General features: G+C 48.0%; 1 protein-coding gene across 2 annotated transcripts in view; it reads left to right on the top strand.

Annotated features, from left to right (window-relative positions):
- The window catches only part of lzts2a (leucine zipper, putative tumor suppressor 2a), a 120,908-nt gene that overhangs the window by 47,880 nt on the left and 49,815 nt on the right, over nt 1-23,213 (top strand). Inside the window, exon 1 of one of the 2 annotated variants that reach the window (XM_055646991.1) lies at nt 15,769-15,995. The exons of the other annotated variant lie outside the window; for it this stretch is intronic. The gene's annotated coding sequence lies outside the window, so the exon portion shown is untranslated. Of the gene's footprint in view, nt 1-15,768; nt 15,996-23,213 lie in introns of those variants that run through there. 2 annotated transcript variants of the gene reach the window in all.

Raw genomic sequence — 23,213 nt, 5'->3', positions numbered from 1 at the left:
CTTGTGTCCCTTTGTGTAAACCAGCATCTGCAGTTCCTTGTTTCTTCACTACAATGTGTAGTCACATCACAATTATGTTTGGTTAGACAGACACAGGCCGTTCATCTTTTGTATAGTAGGGGAACCAAAACTGAACCCAACACTCCAAACCTACATTGATTCTTCTTGACATGAAAGGGTGATTAACAGCCGACCATTAACTCACCTGCATGTCATTGGGATGTGGGAGGAAATCCGAGTCTACTTTATCCTGGGGAGAATGAACAAGTTCAGTGAGACAGCAATCACGGTCAGGGTTGACTGATGAGAGGGGAATCGCATTGAAACCGACTGAGTAATGATCGAGTGGATGTGCAGGGGACGTTTCTCCTGGTGCGAGAGTCTAGGACCAGAGGGCACAGCCTCAGAATAAAAGGACATACCATTACAATGGAGATGAGGAGGAATTTCTTCAGTCAGAGGGTGGTGAATCTGTGGAATTCATTGCCACAGACAGCAGTGGAAGCCAAAGCATTGGGTATTTTTTTAAAGTGAAGATTGCCAGGTTCTTGATTAGTAAGGGGGTCAAAGGTTATGGGGAGAAGGCAGGAGAATTTGGTTGAGAAGCAAAGGTAGATCAGTCATGATTGAATGGCAGAGCAGCCTCAATGGGATAATTCTGCTCCTATGTTTCATGGTATTACTGTCTTAGGAACCCGAATCCTTATAGCTACATGTATGCAATGAATTCAAATTAATTTAGTCAGTAAATTTCAAATGAATCCACTGACTAAATTAATTTCAATTCACTCAATGAATTCAGTGAGTGAGTGAATGCATCTGAATGGAGTGAAATCATAGCCTTAGAGCTATGGTGACCTATTACAACATCACTGTGATGCTGAATAAAACTTTGGCACCATAGAAAGGCATGTTTCCAGTCTGCCTGACTCTTTTCTCTTACAATCGTAGGGCCACACAGCATGGAAACAGGCCCTTCGGCCAGTTTAACTTGGCATTATGTTCAACCGAAGGGTCCATTCCTGTGCTGTACTGTTCTTTTTTTCTTTCTTTTTTTTAAATTTATTTTTATTAGAAGTACAGTAAATTACAGTAATACACATCACATATATCTAATTACATTTGTTGTACCACTTTGTTTTTCGAGCTTTAAAAAAGGTAGACATAAAAGAAGTAAGGAAAGTGAGCAAGAGTCGTGAAGATGCAGGAAAGTGTTGGGAGAGGAAAGCCCCTTAGGGAAGAAGTTAGAGAAGGAAGTAAAGAAAGGAAATAGACCCTAGAAAGAAAAGAAAAAAAAGGAGAAACAATCGCTCTATTATAACGCAAAACTCCGCAAAAAAGGATATACCAACCGTGTTTTTTTTTTACCCCCCTTTACCAGATCCTGGTACCATTTAATTTTTTAATTACTATTGCACCTTATACTTATTAATAGTTCCATAAATGCAGACCACGTCTTTTGGAAGTGATCTGCTTTGACTGCTAGGAGGAGTCTCATCTCTTCCAGGTGTAGTGTTTCAAACATGTTTGAAATCCACATTTTTATTGTTGGTATTGGAGCGTTTTTCCAGAATTTGAGTATAAGCTTTTTTCCCATTATTAGCCCGTAATTAAGTAAGTTCTTTTGAAACACGTTTAGTTCGGGGTTACCTTCCGATATTCCAAAAATTATCCATTCTGCTTTTGGTACATGTTTTATTTTAATTAATTTTGTGAAGATTTCAAATATTTAGTTCCAGAATTTTTGGATTTTTATACAAAAAACTAAAGAGTGCGCTATGGTAGCTTCTTGTGACTGACATTTATCACAAGTGGGTGAGACATTGGGGAAAAGTTTATTTATTTTAGTTTTTGAATAATATAGTCTATATAATGTTTTTGAATTGAATTAGAGTATGTTTATGCGTACGTTTTAGATCGAGCAAGAGTTATGCACACATCAAATCCCGCTAGTAAGTGTTGTGTCCTTGGGCAAGACACTTATCCCAGCTCTCTTTTGAAATTTTTTCAAGCTAGTTTCTTGTCTCTGTACCCCAGTCTCTTCTAATACCATCGGTTGTAGGTATTTCTATATTTATATTTAAAATAATGTTGTATAAGTATGATATTAGATTTGCTGATTCAGCCTTTGTCTTCAAGGCTTCATCCAATATGTCTGGGGGCATGTTATGATAGTCTTTTGTGTATTTTTTCAGATAGTCACGGATTTGAAGATATTTAAAATATTGATTATTTTTCAAATTATATTTCAGTTGTAATTGTTGAAATGATAATAATTTTCCCAATTCATACAAGTCTCCGAGCATTTTGATTCCCATTCTTTCCCATTGTGTAAATGATTTATCTATAATTGGTTTAAACGACGGATTATTGACTATTGGCATTAAAAGAGATAGATTTCTTAATTTTAGATTCCATTTTATTTGTTTCCAAGTTCTAATTGTGCTATGTATCATTGGATTTTTATTGTAATTTTTGTTATTCAGATTCATTGGTGAGAGGAGAGTCGCTCCTGTATTACACGGAGAGCAGTCCTCTCTCTCCATTACAATCCAGTTCACCTGCTGGGCAGAGTTGTCCAGCAGATGAATCATATTTTTAATATTTACTGCCCAATTATAGTACATAAAGTTAGGGAGCGCTGGACCACCCATCTCTTTTGGTTTACTAAGGTGTGCTCTTTGTATTCTGTGGGATTTATAATCCCATATAAAATTTGTAATGTCTTGAGTCTAGTTTTTTGAAAAACTTTTTTGGAAGATATATAGATATTGATTGAAATAAATATAGGATTTGTGGTAAAAAGATCATTTTTTATAGCATTTATTCGACCTATTAAAGACATCGGGAGCGTTTTCCAGAATTTGATTAGATTATTTAGTTTCTTAAGTAAGGGACTATAATTGGCATTAAATATAGCGTGATAGTTTCTAGTAATTTCAATTACTAGAAGCTGTACTGTTCTATGTTCTATATTCTCCTAATCTCAGTCTCCTTGTTTTTTTTTTATTGACTGACTTAAATCTTGAATCTTCTGGAAGATCTTCGAGTCATAGAGTGTGGACACGGGCCCTTCAGCCCAAACTTGCCCACACCGACCAACAATGCCCCATCTGCATGAGTCCCACCTGCCTGCATTTGGCCCATATCCCGCTAAACTAATCCTATCCATGTACCTGTCTAAATGTTTCTTAAACGTTGAGATACTACCTGCCTCAACTACCCCCTCCAGCAGCTCGTTCCATACCCCCCCCCCCCCCCCCCCCCCCCACCCTCTGCGTGAAAAACCCGTCAGGTTCTCTGGACCCTGTCAGGAGGCCAGTTCCTTGGCTATTAAATCTTAGATGCCCCCTTTTGCCTAAGGGGATCAGAGGGTATGGAGAGAAGGCAGGTACTCGATTCCCCTACCTTGGGGGCAAGAGACTCTGTGTGTCCTACCCCTTGGTGTCATCTATTCCTCTCCTGATCATGTACTGTAAACCTCTAATGATTTACCCCTCATCCTCCTACGCTCCAAAGAATAGAGTCCTAGACTGCTTAACCTCTCCAATAGCTCAAGCCCTTAAGTCCTGGCAACATCCTCCTAAATCTTCTAGGTACCCTTTCCAGCTTGCCAACATCTTCCCCATAACATGGTGACCAGAACTGAACACAATAACACAACACAACTCTTGCTCCTGTCGGCAGCCATAGTTGACGGTAGATTGTGTAGACTCTGCGATATCACGCACACCGATACACAGTAGAACAAATAGAAAATCAAGATAAAGTGATCATACAATGCGGGCCGACTGTAGTATATCTTTAAGCAAAGTAATGATGCTTTCTTTGTATCTATTGTGCATGCCCGTATCATACTCCCGATTGGATATCTGAGTCTAGCGGTGCGCTGTTTTGTAGCTATAACAGACACACAGTCTACTGGGTTGAAGTCTCAACTTGCAAGAAACTTAAGAATGCATGCCAAATGTGCTTCAATACTTTATGTTTGTACGTTAGTTTTACTTCAGAGATGCAGTGCAGAAACAAGCCCTTCGGCCCACCGAGTCCGGGCTGAGCAGCGATCAACCCGTACGCTAACACTATCCTACATACTAGGGGCGATTTTACAACTTACCAAAGCCAATTAACCTACAAACCTTACAAACCTGTGTCATCAGAACAGGATTAGACCATTCTGCCCATTGAGTCTGCTCTGCCATTCAATTATCCCCTTGCAACCCCATTCTCCTGCCATCTCCCTATAGCTCTGGCACCCGTACTAATCAAGAATCTGTCAATCTTCGCTTTAACAACACCCAATAACGTGGCCTTCACAGTCCTCTATGGCAATGAATTCCACAGATTCACCACCCACTGACCAAAGAAGTTCCTTACTTACTTAGACTTAGTTCCTCCCACACTGTTGAGTGCATTGGGCAGCAAGTTATTGCCATTCTGTTCTGTCATGTGCGACGTCTTCCTCCTCGATAGGTTAGCGTCCCGGGATTCCAAATCCTTCTGGAATGTTCGCATCCATGTGAGTTTTGGTCGGCCTCTTTTCCTTCTTCCGTCAGGTTGCCATGTCATTGCTATCTTAGGTGCACGTTCTGGTGACATTCTGAATACATGTCCTGCAAATTTCATCCTGCGTCCCTCTATGTCCTGGCTGAGAGGCTTTGTTGCAGTTTCCCGGTAGATCTCCTCATTTGTGATGTGGTCTCTGGATCTTCCTCAAGCAGCGTTGTTGGAATGCATCCAATTTATTTTTCATCTTCACATTGATTTTCCATCTCACTGACATAGAGGGCTGTAGGGAGGACTACGGACTGGAGAAGCTTAACTTTTAGCATCTTGGATATCACGCCACTGGACCATATTGGCTGCATGCGGCTGAAGACTGATGCAGCTGTACCAATTTGGGAGTCGACCACTGCATCTCCATCTGCTGTGAACATGCTGCCAGGATAGGTAAATTCCTAGGGAAACAAAAATGCTGGAGAAACCCAGCGGGTTAGGCAGCAACTATGGAGAGAAGAAATAGGTGATGTTTCGGATCGAGACCCTTCTTCAGACTTTCTCTCAAATAAGAAATTCCTCCTCAATTCCTCCTCATCTCCTTTCTAAAGGAAAGTCCTTTTATTCTCATAGCTGTGCCCTCTGGTTCTCGATTCTCTCACTAGTCGATACATCCTCTCCACATCCACTCTATCCAGGCCTTTTACCATTCGATAAGTTTCAATGAGGTCCCCCCTCATCCATGTAAACTCCAGCGAGTATAAGCTCGGGATCATTCTCTTAAATCTCCCCTGGACCGTCTCCAGCACCAGCACCAGCACATCCTTCCTCAGATTTAGTTTTAGAGATACAGCATGGAAACAAGCCCTTCAGCCCACCAGGTCCACGCTAACCTTTGATCACTCATTGGCACCAGTCACATTTAGACAAATTTTAACACCACTTCCCTCGGGATACCAAGGCGGCACGGTGGCGCAGCTGTAGAGTTGCTGCTTACAGCGCCAGAGAACTGGGTTCGATCCTGACTACGGGTGCTGTCTGCAAGGAGTTTGTACGTTCTCCCGGAGACCTGCGTGGATTTTCTCCAGGTGCTCGGGTTTCTTCCCACTCTCCAAAGACGTACAGGTTTGTTGGCTAATTGGCTTGGTAAAACTGTAAATTGTCCCTAGCGTTTGGGATAGTGCCAGTGGACAGAGATCACTGGTTGGCACGGACTCGGTGGGCCGAGAGGCCGGTTTCCGCGCTGTATCTCTAAACTAAACTAAGCTATGAACTTCTATGGACTGTGTCCTTGGTTGCACTAAGGTCTTTGGTTTTTGCCTGTTATGGTTTCCTAGTATTATGTTTTCATTTTATTAAATATTTTTGCATGTTATATATTATGTGTGCATTGCGTACAGTATATGGGTTTTTTAAACTGCAGCAAGTTAGAGTTTTGTTGTTCTGTTGTCAGTACATATGCCACTTAAACACTTTTGACTTGACTGAGGCAGGTATTAACATGTTTTTTAAGAAAGGCAAAAAAAAAAGCAAGATCTATTGTCCTCTGATACATTTCGGTTCCCGGATAGTTCCTGGAATATTCCATTGTGAGCGTTCTTTTCAACTTGCGGAAATATGTGTTCAACTATTGCCTTGATTGCTTTTTATTTGTTTGACCACAAAAGGAATTGCCTTTTGAGAGAGTTGGTTAATGGGAGTTGAAACCAGATCTTGAGGTAGATATCACTGGCTATGTTGAGTATACTAGCAGGGAGGTTCTACTGCAGTTTTACGGGGTCTTGGTGAGACCACACCTGGAGTATTGTGTACAGTTTTGGTCTCTTAATCTGAGGAAAGACATTCTTGCCATAGAGGGAGTGCAGAGAAGGTTCACCAGACTGATTCCTGGGATGGCAGGACTTTCCTCTGAAGAAAGACCGGATAGACTCGGCTTGTACTCGCTAGAATTTAGAAGATTGAGGGGGGATCTTATAGAAACTTACAAAATTCTTAAGGACAGGCTAAATGCAGGAAGATTGTTCCCGATGTTGGGGAAGTCCCAAACAAGGGGTCACAGTTTAAGGATAAGGGGGAAATCTTTTAGGACCGAGATGAGAAAAACTTTTCACACAGAGAGTGGTGAATCTGTGGAATTCTCTGCCACAGAAGGTAGTTGAGGCCAGTTCATTGGCTATATTTAAGAGGGAGTTAGATGTGGCCCTTGTGGCTAAAGTGATCAGGGGGTATGGAGAGAAGGCAGGTACGGGATACTGAATTGGATGATCAGCCATGATCAAATTGAATGGCGGTGCAGGCTCGAAGGGCCGAATGGCCTACTCCTGCACCTATTTTCTATGTTTCTATGTAAATTCTTTGCACTCTGTTACTTTACTCGAAACGTCACCCATCCTTTTTTCTCCAGAGATGCTGCCGGACCCACTGAGTTACTCCAGCACTTTGGGTCTATCTTTGGTATAGGACAGCTTCTACAGCTTCTTGTTTCTACTGTATGTTCGTGTTATGTGTACTGCACTGTTAGAGGGATATTTCAAACAGCCTAAACAGAGAGTGTAGGAAGGAACTGCAGATGCTGGTTTACACTGAAGGTAGAAAATAGAAGATAGAGTAGTGAAATGGCCTGGATAGGGGAGAGGTAGAGAGGATGTTTCCACTAGTGGGAAAGTCTAGGACCAGAGACCATAGCCTCAGAATGAATGGACGTACCTTTAGAAAGGAGATGAGGAGGAATTTCTTTAGAGGGTGGTGAATCTGTGGAATTCATTGTCACAGAAGACCCTGGAGGCCAAGTCAACAGATTTTTAAGGCGGAGATTGACAGATTCTTGATTAGTACGGATGTCAGGGGTTACAGGAAGAAGGCAGGTGCTGCAATTGTTATATGGTTATATGGTTATAAGGCAGGAGAATTAGGCTGGTAGGGAAAGATAGATCAACCATGATTGAATAGCAGAGTAGGCGTGATGGGCCGAATGGCCTAATTCTGCTCCTGGAACATGAATTTACAACACAAAATGCTGGAGTGACTCAGCGGGTCAGGCAGCATCTCTGGATAAAAGGAATAGGTAACGTTTCGGCTCGCGACTCTTCTTCGGACAGAGTCTGAAGAAGCTTTCTGACCCGAAATGTTACCTATTCCTCTCCAGAGGCGCTGCCTGACCTGCAGAGTCATTCCAGCATTTTGTGTCTATCTTCGACCGAAACGGAGTTGAAGCTGGTGTTTATGAGCCAGGCTGTTGCTGGAAGTTGCGGCTTCCCATCTAACAGACCCATCTCCAATTACGAGGACTTTATTTTCTCTCTCTCTCTCCTCTTTTAATGGCCATCTTATCCGATCATTCGATATCCTGTCAGTCACCCTCGGTGCTTATTGGCATTTGCCCTGGTCTTCGTGTTTTTGGGAGGCAGCCAGCAACGGGAAACACGATCTTCCCACATTTTCTTTGAATTTTATGATCCAGGCGATACAACTAATTGGCCTCCATGGCAACCGTTCATGCACAAAAACAAACCAGATTTTGGAGAGAGAGGTGGGGAGGTGGGGAGGGGGGGAGGCGGAGATCGAGAGTGCTTATACTCTGACCTTGTAGCACTGTCCTGAACCACATGAGTGTCACAGGCTCATGAATGAATGAAACTTTATTATCATATCTGACATGTCACAGTGAAATTCTTTGTTTTCCATACGATGCAAATCAAAGAGTCGCTACATGTAGAGGGTCGACAAACATACAAATTGTTCAATGTAGTCCCCAATGGCCCCTCTTCCGTCTTGGTGGCCCACCCATGCAGGGTCCCTATTCATTCATTCCCCAACACACGCCAGGCCCCTTATCGTCTTCGGTGCCCCCCCTTCCCACCGGGTCTCTCTTTGTTCTCTCGGCGGCGCGTCCTGGACCCACCGCTGGCACTCACGCGTGGCCCGTCCCTCCTTCGGCCTGCCCCAGTGGGGAAGGGGAAGTGGGGGGGGAGAGGTGAGGCTTTATGGTAAACTTATCCTTGCTGCTTGGTGAAGTATTCTATCCTGTGCAAGACCAGCACCACATATACACACACACTGATACTTAACTACAGCTGCAACCAGCTATTTAAACACATGAATCACGGAGCGCCCTCACTCTCTAATGAATTTGGCCCTTAATGGCTTCATAAATCTTTATGAAGCCATTAGGGTGGGGTGGGGTGGGGGGCAGAAGTTTTGTCGTTTTTTGCACATTCTGCAGGCATTGCCACTTTTCATTTCACTGCACATCTCCTATGAGTATGTGACAAATAAACTTGACTTGACTTGAAGGGGTTAACATCCGATATATCCACACATTTGTGTAATGAACCTCTCGGAACAAAGGTGCTTATTCTTGCACAGAAACCCTTTGTTACTTCTTTGTGAAGCAACCCCACTTCATGCTTAGAAACCCCAAGTAATTTGCGGAAATTAGAGTGATTTAAACAAAACAAAATTGACCGTCTGATTGTGAGGGGGCGGTCTTTTAATTACAATTATTTCCCAGGATGATGAACAAGATCCATTTGCAGGTCATCTCGAACTGCTGGCTTGACAGTCCTTTATCATTTCGAGTGGCTTCTGTAGCATGTTTGGTCAGTGCAGACGGGATAAACAGATTAGCATGGTTGGTCCTAACAAGGGCTGGCTTACTTTACTTTAGTTTAGAGATACAGCGCGGAAACAGGCCCTTCGGCCCACCGACCGACCAGCGATCAGTCGTAGTATTTGAGGTGGCACAGAATTAGTGTACTCTGGTTAGTACACTGTATCTCTAAAACATCAGGTTGAAAATTGGACTCCTTTTGGACTCCTATTTACAGAAGACCAGCTTTGATACATATCGCAGCAAGTTGGAGAAAAATGGGACAGAGGGAAGGTTGAGATGTAGCAGGTCACTGGAAAACCAGTGTTGTGTAACTCTGTGTGAAGCCAGGATGAGAGCATCAACAAGCACTAGCTAGCCCCTCTCTCGAATCTCCCAACCCCTCAGTGCAGAGCGAGTGGCGGTGAATTGAAAGCGAGAAGTCCACCTGTGGCGGATATTGCCTGTTGAAAAAAGATGATGCAGAGACTGATAAGCAAGACTATGCCCTTTTAATATTAAAAGGCCCAGTAAATGAGCAGACTTGCCAGCTCTGTTATTGCAGATGTTTATCGCCCTCAACTCACATTCATGGACGTGTCAGCCAACCAGTGACTAACAAGAGATTGGACGGGGGGAGGGAAATTAAATTGTAGGCACCAGAGACCGATGTGGAACTTGAAAAGGAAATGAAGGCTTTGCATTGCTGTGGGATTGGATAAAGAAAGGCTGTTGGATTGAAGACTCCGCTGACCGCAGTGGAGATGAAAGAGGCCACAGGGACGAGGTGCTCACAGTTCATTGTCTCTGATCTTCACTCATCTGCTTCTCCACCAGTAACACGAGCTGAATATTAACAGGACAGGACTCTGGTTCACACGCACCACTATGTTCCGTGAGTGAGTCCTTAAAAAACGCTCCAGTGTCCCCAGCTTTGCGCGGCAGAGAAGAATCACACGCAAACACACTCCCTCGTCCCATTGTAGCTCTGCTCAGTGGGCAGTGCTGTTTCATCGTCTCTGAGTTAGAACTTTGTGGTTTCACATCCCACTCCGGGTACTGAACCCACAACCCAGCCCCGCTCTGAGAGAATGGCTCCATAATTGTAGCTTGCTGTTTATGTGCCTGTGTTTATGTGTGTGTGTGTGCGCGTGCCTGTGTTTATGTGTGTGTGTGTGTGCGTGCCTGTGTTTTTGTGTGTGTTTATGTATGTATGTATGTATTGTGTGTGTGTGTTTATGTATGTTTGTATTCTGTGTGTGTGTATTAGGTAACTATGCATATGTGTTTATGTATGTATGCATGCGTTTATTTGTGTGTGTGTGTGTGTATGTAAGTATGCACGTGTTTGTTTATGTATGTGTGTATCTGTGTGTGTGTATCTGTGTGTGTGTGTATGTGTGTGTCCCTTGAAGTAAGTTATATCAGTGCACCCTCTACCCCTACCCTAGGGGTGTGTGTGCTTGGTCATGAGGTACTGAAGGTGGGGTATGTTGAAGGCCAGGGGGCATTGCGGGCCGTGGGGAGCCGAGGGGGAGGAGACAAGGCCACAGCAAGGCTGCAGACGTGTGTGAGCTGACACGGGGGGCGGGGGGGGGGACACGTTGCAGGGCAATGGTGATAATATGCAAGGTCAATGACCTGAAGAGTTAATCCTCATCCGTTTCTCCCCGTTGCCGCCAGACCCGCTGAGCCTTTGCATCGTTTTCTATGAGCAACATTGACATCGCTTTGATTATCCACCGTGCAATTTGTACATTTGTCTCCCACTCTTTTGAATTCGACAGAACTTGAAATCAATGAAATAGCTGCCCTCACAGGAGGGTGTGTGGCTGTGTGTGCCTCCGCCTCTGCTCTTGCCGATCTGTCTGCTAATACCTGCAAAGGCCCAGAGTATTCAGCTGGATTCCACCAAACTCATCACATTGCTCATTCCTGCAAGGGATTATGCACTCTTTGTGCATATGGGTATACAAGAGAGTGTGTGTGTGTGTGTGTGTGTGTGTGTGTGTGTGTGTGTGTGTGTGTGTGTGTGTGTGTGTGTGTGTGTGTGTGTGTGTCTGTTAGTGTGAGTGGCTGAGTGTGTGTTTGTGAATCTTTATGTGTGTGTGTGTGTGTGTGTTATTTATGTTGTCAGTGTCTGTATGTGTGTATGTAAGTATGTATATGTGTGTGCGTGTCTGAAAGAATGCATGTATCCGTGTCCCTATGTGCATATATATATGTAATTGTGTGTGTCTGTATGTGTGTGTGTATGTATATGTGTATGTATGTATATGTACATGTCTGTGTACATGTATGTATAAGCATATTCTGTGAAAGCATGTGTGTGTGTGTCCATCTATGTGCATATGTGTGTGTATAAATGTGTGTATGCATGTGCGTATGTCTGTATCTGTGCATGTATATGTCAGTATGTGTGTATATGTGTACGTGTGTGTGTTTATTTTCTCTCTGCTGCAGAGAATGTCACTTTGAACTGCTTGCTTCATATCTGTGGATTAAGGAGAATACACTTGTGCTTCTTGAGGATAAAGGAACATTTTCACCCCCCATCGTGAAATCGGCTTTTTGACTCAAATACCCTGTTTTGGTATTCAGTTAGTGGGGGTGGGGGCAGCCAGGCCTTTTGCCTTTGTCTCCGTGAATGCTGGCGGCCTCCTTTCTTCTCAAATGTGGCAGTAATCTTGAGCTGTGCTGCGATCTGCCCCAGGGCCCGGCTGATGTTAGGCCTCTGGTCACAGCTTTGGACGGGATACTCAACCAATCTCTCTCTCTCTTGTCGGTCTGATTTTATTAGATGATTTACTGTACTGCCACTCAGCTACAGGCTTAGTAGCGCAGGGTTGTGTTAATGTGTTAGTGACCCCTAGACCTGGAGCTCTGTTCAAATCCCCTTCATGGCAATTGGGGACATTTAAATTTGGCAAATTAACTACATTTGGACTGTAAAATTATAATCGGCTCTAGTGGGCATGAAACTACTGTTATAAAATAATTTTATTCCCCCATAATCAGTCTGAAGAAGGGTCCTGCCCCTCGGCATACATGTTCATAAGTTGTAGTAGCTGAATTAGGCCATTCGGCCTACTCCGCCATTCAATCATGTATGATCTATCTCTCCCTTTCAACCCCATTCTCCTGCCTTCTCCCCATAACCCCCGACACCTGTACTAATCAAGAATCTATCAATCTCCACCTGACAAATATCCATTGACCGCCTCCACAGCCTTCTGTTGCAATGAATTCACCACCCTCTGATTAAAGAAATGCCACAATCTCCTTTCTAAAGGTACATCCTTTTATTCTGAGTGTGCCCTCTGGTCCTGGACTCTTCCACTAGTGGAAACCTCCCCTGATGAAATGTCACCTATCCATGTTCTCCAGAGATGCAGCTAGACCCGCTACGTTTACTCCAGCATGTTGTGTCTTTTAGAGTTTAGAGAAACAGCGTGGAAACGGGCCCTTTGGCCCACCGAGTCCATGCCCACCATCGATCACCAATTCACTATTTCTATGGTGTCCCACTTTTACACCCTACACACTCGAGGCAATTTACAGAAGCCAATTAACGTACAAACTTACACGTCTTTGGAATGTGGTAGGAAACTGGAGCACCCGGAGAAAACCCACGCGGTCACAGGGAGAGCGTATAAACTCCATGCAGACAGCAGCCGGGGTCAGGATTGAACCTGGGTCTCCGGTGCTGTGAGGCAGCAACTCTACCGCTGCACCACTCTGCCACCCTGGAGGTAGTCTCTAACTATAATGGTGTAAAGCTAAAGGGACGGGAAATACAGCGAACAGCAGTGACTTGGATACCCTGCGTTTCAGGATTTGCAGAATAATGTCTTACACAGTAAGCAGGGCCCCACTAGTATACAGCAGTGAACTGTGGGTCTTGTGTTTGTCCTCGGGCACAGGCAGCCGAAGCAGACGTAAATATTGTCAACAATTTCATAATGTGCTTCAAAAGATTTTCACTGCTATTGCCCTGCAGGTGAATGCTTTATTAAATATACTGTTGGGGGGGGGGGGGGAGAGTCACCGGGCCTGCTGTGAAATGCATGTGACATGACAAGCAGGCACAGTTGGCACAGTTGGAGAGTCGCTGTCTCACAGCTCCAGGGACCCGGGTTCGAAACTGACCTCGGGTGCTATCTGTGTGGAGTTTACACGTTGTCCCTGTGACTGCGTGGGTTTTCTCCAGGGGCTCCGGTTTCCTCCCACATCCCAAAGATGTGCGTATTTGTCGGTTAATTGGCCCTCTGTAACTTGCCCCCTAGTGTGCGGGGAATGAATGGGAATGTGGGATAACATTAAGCTAGTGTAAACGGGTAATCAATGGTCCGCATGAGCTCGATGGGCTGAAGGGCCTGATTCCATGTTGTGTCACTGAGCGAAACTAAACTGAATTAACCTGTGGAATGGGGTCAGTCAATTTGGAGAAATCAAGGGCAAAGAATTACTTTTCAATTGAAAAGACTCCCTGCTCTTCTCCACACTGGACCACTTTAGTTCATTTCCGTTCCCAAGTTTTTTGTTTTTATTCACATTTTTTTGCATCTGACCAACATTTATTGCCCATTTTATATTAGCCAATTAACCTGCCAGCCCACTCTCAATGCTTTTAGTTTAGTTTAGAGATACAGCGTAGAATCTTTGGCCAACCAAGTCCATGTTGATAAGTGATCACCCCATACTCCGGCACTATTCTACAAATTAGGGACAATTTACAAAGGTTACCAAAGCCAATTAACCTACAAACCTGTACGTCTTTGGAGCGTGGGAGGAAACCGAAGCACCTGGAGAAAACCCATGCAGGTCACGGGGAGAACATACAAACTCCGCGCAGACAGCATCCGTAGTCAGGATCGAACCTGGGTCTCGGGTGCTGAAAGGCAGCAACTATACCACTGAACCACTGTGCCGCCAATTCATTATTTTAATTAATTAAAATAATTAAATTAATTTCATTAATTCTGCAAAATACGAGTGGAATTTGGGTGAAAATGAGATGCCCTTCAGGGTTGAATAACCCACCGACACTGAGATGGGCAAAGAGACGGTTGTGGAGGCCAAGTCATTGGGTATTTTTAAGGCAGAGATTAACAGGTTCTTGATTAGTAAGTGTGTCAGGGGTTATGGGGTTGAGTGGGGTTGAGTAAAGGCACGTGAATGTGGTTGAGAGGGAAAGATAGATTAGCCATTATTAAATGGCGGAGTAGATGCAATGGGCCAAATAGCCTAATTCTGCTCCTATGACATCTGAACTTATAAAATAACTATTTTTGGTCTTTGGCCAATGTGGGGGGAAACTGAAACATCTGGAGAAAACCCACATGGTCACAGGGAGAACGTTCAAACTCCATACAGACAGCACCCGTGGCCAGGATCGAACCTGGGCATCGGGAGCTGTGAGGCAGCAGCTCTACTGCTGCGCCACTGTGCCGCCCTTATATTCCATATTCTAATCACCTTCAGGAAAGTTGTAGCTGGGCTTTGTTCAGGAATGGGTTGGGATGGTTTGGGAGAAGTTTAATACGGATGAAGATAGAACATTGATCAGTACAGCACAGGAACAGGCCCTTCGGCCCACAATGTCTGTGCTGAACGTGATGCCAGATAAAGTCTTCTGCCTGCACATGATCCATAATCCATGTAGCTGTCTAAAATGGGCCTTTAACAGCCAAGATCAGACTATTATTAAGAATTTTGAAACTTAAAGGGCCCAAGTTGGCACCAGAAATGTAGCGAATCTTTGTACTGCCTGGGCAAAGTCTACTATTCTTACACTAGAAACATAGAAAGTAGTTGAAGGAGTAGGCCATTCGGCCCTTCTGGCCGGCAAACCGCTATTCAATATGATCCGCCATTCAATATGATCATGGCTGATCATCCAAAATGTTTTCTCCCCCATATCCCTCGATTCCATTAGCAAAGAAATTAATTTATAGCAACTGTCTAGCAGTTTCATGCCCACTAGACCTGATCATAAGTTTACAGTATAAATATAGATAATTAGCCAAATTTAAATTTCCCCAATTGTCATGAAGGGGAACTCAGAGCTCCAGGTTTCTGGGGTCACTAACACATTGACACAGCCCCATGCGCTACTTAGCCTGTAACTACAATCATTGCACTTTTGTACTTATCTACGATTGTGCTTACCTATAGTATGGTTTTACGGATCATATGCAAAAGAAAGTATTTCACCGTGCCTCGGTACATGTGACAATAAAGTATCATTGAATTATTGAATCATTAAAAGCCTCTTCGACGCCACTAAACAAGGGCAAATAGAGTCCCAGTAATGAAACTGCTCCTCGCCTTGTTACTTAAAAAGGAATCGTGCCTTCAGGCCAAGTTAGGGATCAGTCAGCTTCAAGAGAGCTGCACTTATAATGCGTTTGGCTGGCGGGGAATCAGAGGGAGGGAGGGAGGGGAGGGGAGAGTGAGCGAGAAAGAGAAAGTGAGTGAGAGAGAGAAGGGGGGAGGGAAGAGGGAGAGAAAGTGGGGAAAAAGGGGGAGAGACAGAGGTAGAGACGAGGGAGAGAGAAAGATAAAGAGAAAGAGAGAGAGTGTGCCAAGGGAGAGAGTTGGAGAGAGACAGACAGAGAGAGAGAGAGAGAGAGAGAACATGTGGGTGGGACTGAGGCTTTGGTTGGACATATTACTGAGGGGCGGGCATTGGTTTGACAGCTGGGAAGGGACTGCAGCCCCTGGCTGTCCGGGACAGTACGATCCAGCTTGCGAGGAGTGTGCTGTGTGTGTGGTAGAGAGAGGCAGAACCCGCCCGCCCGCTCACTGTGTGTGTGTGACTGCTGCACAGATCTATTCTGTGCTGGGAGGAGACGAGCCCTGATCGGAGCCCAGCCGGACGGCACAGCCATGGAGGCGGCAGCGAATGGTGAGCGACCCTGCACGTCTGTCTGGCTGGCTGGAGAGGGGGGAGGAGAGGGAGGGGGGTGGAGGGGAGAAACAACTTGCAAAAATAACTTCGTTGCAACCAGTTACCGTTTTTAATCCTTTGCAATAGGAGGGGGAGGAGGGGGGAAAAATCAATGCAGCGCTCTTTGAGGAAAGTGGATTAAATCGTCCTTGGGGCTCATGTCAGGGTTTAGCAGAGACAAGTGAGGATTTCTGGTGCCTTTTACTCTCTGCTTTCTCCCCGTCTCCGGATTTGCACTTAAGTCATGGGGAAAGAAAGGTGGCAGGCCCAGGAGGGATGTGATAGGTGGCTGAGTGATCAGCTCAGGCCATGCTTTGTGTTGTTGTGTCTCTCTCACACACACACACACTCACTCCATCTCCCCTTCTCTCCCTCTCTCGTACACTCTCACTCCTCTCCCCCCTCTTCCTCCAACCCTCCTCCCCCCCCTCCCCTTCCCCCTTCCCCCCCCCTCCCCCCTCTTCCCCCCATTTCCCCCCCCTCCCCCCCTCTCCCCCCCCCCTTTCCCACCCCCTCCCCCCTTTTCCCACACCCCTCCCCCCCCACCCCCTCTTTCCCCCCCCTCCCCCCCACACCCCCCTCTTTTCCCACCCCCCTCTCCCCCCCCCCACCCCCCCTCTTCCCCCCCCTCTTCCCCCCCTCCCCCTTCCCCCCTCATTCCCCCTCCCCCTCCCTCCCCCCTCCCCCCCTCATTCCCCCCTCCCCCCCCTCATTCCCCCTCCCCCCCTCTTTCCTCCCCCTCCCTCCCCCCCCTTCCTCCCCCCTCTTTCCCTCCCCCCCTCTTTCCTCCCCCCCCTCTTTCCCTCCGCTCCCCCTCCCCCCATCATTCCCCCCTCCCCCCCTCATTCCCCTCCCCCCCCCCTCTTTCCCCCCTCCCTCCCCCCCTTCCCTCCTCCCCCCTCCCTCCTTCCCCCCCCTGTTCCCTCCCCTTCCCCCCCCTTCCCCCCCCCCCCCTCTTTCCCCACCCCCTCCTTCCCACCCCCCTCCCCCCCCACCCCCTCTTCCCCCCCCCCCTCCCCCCCTCCCCCCCACCCCCTCTTCCCCACCCCCTCTCCCCCCCCCCCTCCCCCCCCCCCCCTCTCCCCCCCACCCCCCCTCCCCCCCCCCCTCTTCCTCCCCCTTCCCCCTCTTCCTCCCCCTTCCCCCTCTCCCTCCCCCTTCCCCCTCCCCCTCCCCCCTCCCCCCCCGCTCCCCCTCCCCCCCTCCTCACCCCCCCTCATGCCCCCCCCCCTCATTCCCCCTCCCCCCCTCCCCCTTCCCCCCCCCCCCCCTCCCTCCCCCCCTTTCCTCCCCCCTCCCCCCCTCTTTCCCCTCCTCCCTTTTCCTCCCCCCCTCCCCCCCCCCTCTTCCTCCCCCCCCTCCCCCCTCTTTCCTCCCTCCTCCCTCCTTCCCCCCTCCCTTTCTCTTTTCTCCTCCTCCCTCCCTCTCCCTCTTCCCTCCCCCCCCTTTCCCTCCCTCCCTCATTCCTCCCCTCCCTCCCTCCCTCTTCTTCCCCCCCTCCCTCCCTCCCTCCTCTTTCCCCCCTCTTTCCCCCCCCTCTTCCTCCCCTCCCTCCTTCTTCCCTCCCCTCCCTCCCCTCCTTCCCCCCCTCTCCCTCTCCTCCCTCCCTCCCCCCTCCCCTCCCTCTTCCCCTCCCTCCCTCCCTCCTCCTTCCCCCTCCCTCTTTTCCCCCCACCCTCCCTCTCCCTTCCTTCTCTCCTTCCTTTTTTTCTCCCCCCCTCCCCTTTTCCTCCCCCCCCCTCCCTCCCTCCCTCCCTCCCTTCCTCCCCCCCTCCCTCCCCTCCCTCTCCCCCCCTCCCTCCCTCCCTCTCCCTCTCCCTCCCTCTCTCCCTCCCCCCTCTCCCTCCCTCCCCTTACCCCCCCCCCCCTTCCTCTCTCTCTCTCCCCCCGTCCCCCCCCCCCCTCTCCCCCCCACTCCTACCCCTCACCCCCTCCCCCCCCCCTCCCCCCCTCCCCCCCCCCCCCCCCCCCTCCCCTCCCTCCCCTCCCCTCCCCCCTCCCCCCCTCTCTTCCCTCCCGCTTTCCCTCCCTCTTTCCCTCCCTCTTCCCTCCCCTCTTCTCCCCCCTTCCCTTCCCTCCCTCCCTCCCTCCCTCACCCTCTCCCTCCCTTTCTCCCTCCCTCCCTCTCCCTCCCCTCTTCCCCCCCCTCCCCTCCCTCCTCCCCCCCCCCTCCCTCCCTCTTCCTCCGCTCCCTCCCTCCCTCACTCTCTTCCCCCCCTCCCTCCCCTCCTCTTTCCCCCCCCCTCCCTCCCTCCTCTTTCCCCCCTCCCCCTCCCCTTCCTCCTTCCCCCCCTCCCCCCCTCCTCTTTCTTCCCCCTCCCCCCCCCTCCTCTTTCCCCCCCCTCCCCCCCTCCTCTCTCCCTCCTCCCCTCCCCCCCCTCCCCCCCTCCCCCCCTCCCTCCCTCACACCGTCACTCTCACACTCACTCACCCACACACACACTCACCCCCTCCCTCCCTCACTCACTCACTCACTCACTCACTCACTCACTCACTCACTCACCCACTCCCCCCCTCCCTCCCTCCCCTCTTCCCCACCCCCTCGCCCTCCCCTCCCTCCCCCCCCCCTCCCTCCCTCCCCTCCCTCCCCCTCCCCCCTCCCTCCCCCTCTCCTCTCCCTCCCTCCCTCCCCTCTTCTTTCCCCCCTCCCTTCCCTCCTCTCCCTCCTCCCCCCCCTCCCGTCCCTCCTCTTTCCCCCCCTCCCTCCCGCCTCTTTCCCCCCCTCTCTCCCCCTCGTCCCTCCCTCCCCCTCCTCTTCCCTCCCCTCCCTCCCTCCTTCCCTCCCTCCCCCTCTCCCTCCCTCCGCTCCTTCCTCTTTCCCCCCTCCCTCCCTCCTTCCCCTCTTTCCCCCCTCCTTCTCCCTCTCCTCCTTCCTCTTTCCCCCCTCCCCTCCCTCCTTCCTCCTTCTCTCCCCCCTCCCTCCTTCCCTCCTTCCTCCCTCCTCCCCCTCCTCCCTCCCCCCCTCCCCTCTCTCTCTCTTTCCCCTCCCTCTCTCTCTCTCAACCCCCTCTCATCCCCCCTCTCAACCCACCCCTCTCTCCCCCCCTCTCACACCCCCCCTCTCACCCCCTCTCTCCCCCCCTCAACCCCCTCTCCTCCCCCCCTCTCAAGCCCTCTCCCCCCCCTCTCAACCCCTCTCCCCCCCCCCCTCCTCCCCCCCTCTCCCCCCCCTCGCTCTCTCAACCCCTCTCTCCTCCCTCTCAACTCCATCACTCCTCCCCCCTCTTCACACCCCCCTCTCTCCCTTCCTTCACCCCTCTCTCCCTTCCCCCCCTCTTCTCCTCTCCCCTCTCTCTTTACCCCCTCCTCCCCTCTTCTTCCCCCTCCCTCACCCCCCCACACTCCCCTCTTCCCCTCTTTCCCCCCCTCTCTCCTCCCCCCCCTCTCTCCTCCTCCCCCCCCCCTCCTCTCCATCTCTCCCCCATCTCTTCTCCTTCCTCCCTCTCCTCCCCCTATCTCTTCCCCTCGCCTCTTCCTCCTCTTCTCCCCTCTCTCCCCTTCTCTTGCTCCCTCTCTCTCCCCTCTCTCCTCTCTCTCCTCATCCCTCAATTAGTTAGGTTAGAATAATTAGTTCAAGTTCTAACCATTGCAGTGCACCCAGAGTTTAACCCTGCGAGGGATGTTATATTTTAGTGCAGAAACTATTCACAGTTTTTTTCCATTATCCTGGCAAACCCGTAACTGTGGACAGTGGAAAAACACTGGGAGGTTTTGTGGCTGTGAATGAAGGTGAAACATTCTCTGGTGTATGAAGGAATCGGTGTAAAGATCGCATGCATCCTGACATATCACTGGGCTCGCATTATGGATGTTCAGATCCAACCACAGACCTGGGGAATTTAACTCCAGCTAATTAAATAAATCTGGATATGGTGATTTTTGAAGTTACCGCTTTGCTCACTAAGGATAGGGTAGAAGTCTTTAACGTTCTGGCCTATAAAATGGTTGACTGGTGTGTGAAGCGGCCAACCATCCTAACTGCTTATAAAATACGCAAAGTGCTGGAGTAACTCTGTAGGTCAGGCAGCATCTCTGGTGAACGTGGTCTGGTGACGTTGCAGTCCGGGAGATAGACACAAAATGCTGGAGTAACTCAGCATCTTTGGGGGAAAAAGGAATAGGTGAGCATTTGGGTCGACACCCTTCTTCAGACTGAGAGTCAGTGGAGAGGGAATCTAGAGATATGAAAATATACAAAGAACAAATGAATGAAAGGTATGAAAAAGACAAATCGAAGCCAACAATGATAATCAAGGGAAGGTGGAGCCCACAGTGGGCGGTGGTTATATAGGCTGAGCCGCCAGAGGAAATAATTGAGGCAGGTACAATAACAATATGTAAAAGACAATTGGACAGGTACATGGATAGGTTTGGAGGGATGTGGGCCAAATGGGACTATCATAGATGGGGCATCTTGGTCGGCATGGGTGAGTTTGGCCGATGTGACTCTAGAGGGTGATGATGACTATAATAGGGATAGGGAGGCAGGTACAATACCCTCCATAATGTTTGGGCCAAAGACCCATCATTTATTTATTTGCCTCTGTACTCCACAATTTGAGATTTGCAATAGCAAGTATCACATGTGGTTAAAGTGCACGTTGTCAGATTTTATTAAAGGCCATTTTTATACATTTTGTTTTCACCATGTAGAAATTACAGCAGTGTTTATACATTGTCCCTCCATTTCAGGGCACCATAATGTTTGGGGCACATGGCTTCACAGGTGTTTGTAATTGGTCAGGTGTTTTTAATGGCCTCTTTAATGCAGGTATAAGAGAGCTCTCAGCACCTAGTCTTTCCTCCAGATTTTCCACCACCTTTGGAAACTTTTATTGCTGTTTATCAACGTAACGACCAAAGTTGTGCCAATGAAAGTCAGAAGCCATTATGTCACTGAGTCACTGAGAAACAAGAATAAAACTGTCAATTCCCAGGCTTACCAAAATCAACTGTTTGGAACATCATTAAGAAGAAAGAGAGCACTGGTGAGTTTACTAATCGTAAAGGGACTGGCAGGCCAAGGACGGCCTCCACAGCTGATGACAGAAGAATTTTCTCTATAATAAAGCAAAATCCCCAAACACCTGTCCGACAGATCAGAAACACTCTTCAGGAGTCGGGTGTGGATTTGTCAATGACCACTGTCCCCAGAAAACTTCATGAACAGAAATACAGAGGCTACACTGCAAGATGCAAACCACTGGTTAGCTGCAAAAATAGGATGGCCAGGTTACAGTTTGCCAAGAAGTACTTAAAAGAGCAACCACAGTTCTGGAAAAAGGTCTTGTGGACAGATGAGACGAAGATTAACATATTAGAGTGATGGCAAGAGGAAAATATGGAGGAGAGAAGGAACTGCCCAAGATCCAAAGCATACCACCTCATTTGTGAAACATGGTGGTGGGGTGTTAAGGCCTGGGCATGTATGGCTGCTGAAGGTACTGGGTCACTTATCTTCATTGATGACACAACTGCTGATGGCAGTAGCATAATGAATTCTGAAGTGTATAGACACATCCTATCTGCTCAAGTTCAAATAAATGCCTCAAGACTCATTGGCCGGCGGTTCATTCTACAGCAAGACAATGATCCCAAACATACTGCTAAAGCAACAAAGGAGTTTTTCAAAGCTAAAAAATGGTCAATTCTTGTGGCCAAGTCATTCACCCGATCTGAACCCAATTGAGCATGCCTTTTATATGCGGGTGAGAAAACTGAAGGGGACTAGCACAGAAAACAAGCATAAGCTAAAGATGGCAGCAATACAGGCCTGGCAGAGCATCACCAGAGAAGACACCCAGCAACTGGTGATGTCCATGAATCGCTGACTTCAAGCAGTCATTGCATGCAAAGGATATGCAACAAAATACTAAACATGACTGCTTTCATTTACATGACATTGCTGTGTCCCAAACATTATGCTGCCCTGACATGGGGGACTATGTGTAAACACAGCTGTAATTTCTACATGGCAAAACCAAAATGTATAAAAATGGCCTTTAATAAAATCTGACAATGTGCACTTTAACCACATGAGATTTTTGTATGTTACAAATCTCACATTGTGGAATGCAGAGGCAAATAAATAAATGATGGGTCTTTGTTCCAAACATTATGGAGGGCACTGTAGGAGGTGTGGAGGGATTTGGAAATGAGGATTGCTTCATTGCAGGATGATGCAGAATGGTCACACAATGACAGAGACCAGGTTCGTTCCTGAGCTCGGGTGCTGTCTGTATGGAGTTTGCACGTTCTTCATGCGACTACGTGGGTTTCCTCCAGGTGCTCTGGTTTCCTCTCACATCATAAAGATGTGCCGGTTTGTAGTTCAATTGACTTCTGTAAATTGCCCCGAAGGTGTAGGAAGTGGATGAGAAAGTGGGCTAACATAGAACTAGCGTGAATGGATGCTCGATGATCGGCATGGACTCGGTGGGCATTAAGGCCTGTTTCCATATCTTTCAATCAATCAATTAAATTAAAAAACAAATCAGCAAGCAATGGATGAAGAGTAATGAGATTGGGTTAGGACACACGCAGCACGGTCCTGGACAATCACAGGCAAATATAGTTTAACAAAGGACACGGTGGGACCAGTGAACAAAATGGAGGGTGGTTGGCACAAAATGGTGGCTGCGTCATTCAGCAGCGTGTTGCGGTCCTCCCAAGTTAATAGCAGGTAGCATCATTATCATTATATTAAAATAACTCTAAGGTGTTCAGAAAGCCGGGCGATGTAGTGGCAGATTATAACTGGATTGAAAATGCCAGTTACATGAATGGATAATGCAAATGTAAGCCATTTAACATGTTTGTGGATGAATTGAAGATTCATTGTTGAAGAATAATTCAGAGATTAACGTACGTGAATACAATGTACTTAATAACAAAGCAAGATAGGTTCAAAATGCTGGAGTAACTCAGCAGGTCAAAGCAAATAAGTCAGAGGGTGTTATAAGGAATTGCAGATGCTGGGTTACAAAGAAAGACACAAAGTGCTGCAGTAACTCAGTTGGTCAAGCAGCATCTCTGGAGAACATGGATAGGTGGCATTTCGGGATGGGACCCTTGTTACTCGACAGTTCAGGCACATCTCTGGAGAACATGGATAGGTGACGTTTTGGGCTAGGTCTGCTTCTTTAGATGAAGCGTCACGACCTGAAACGTTACCTA

This window comes from Leucoraja erinacea, chromosome 15 (genome assembly GCF_028641065.1).
Source record: "Leucoraja erinacea ecotype New England chromosome 15, Leri_hhj_1, whole genome shotgun sequence".
Taxonomy (NCBI): Eukaryota; Metazoa; Chordata; class Chondrichthyes; order Rajiformes; family Rajidae; genus Leucoraja; species Leucoraja erinaceus.
Note: the sequence above shows the minus strand (reverse complement) of the source record. Positions and strands in the feature narration are given on the sequence as shown.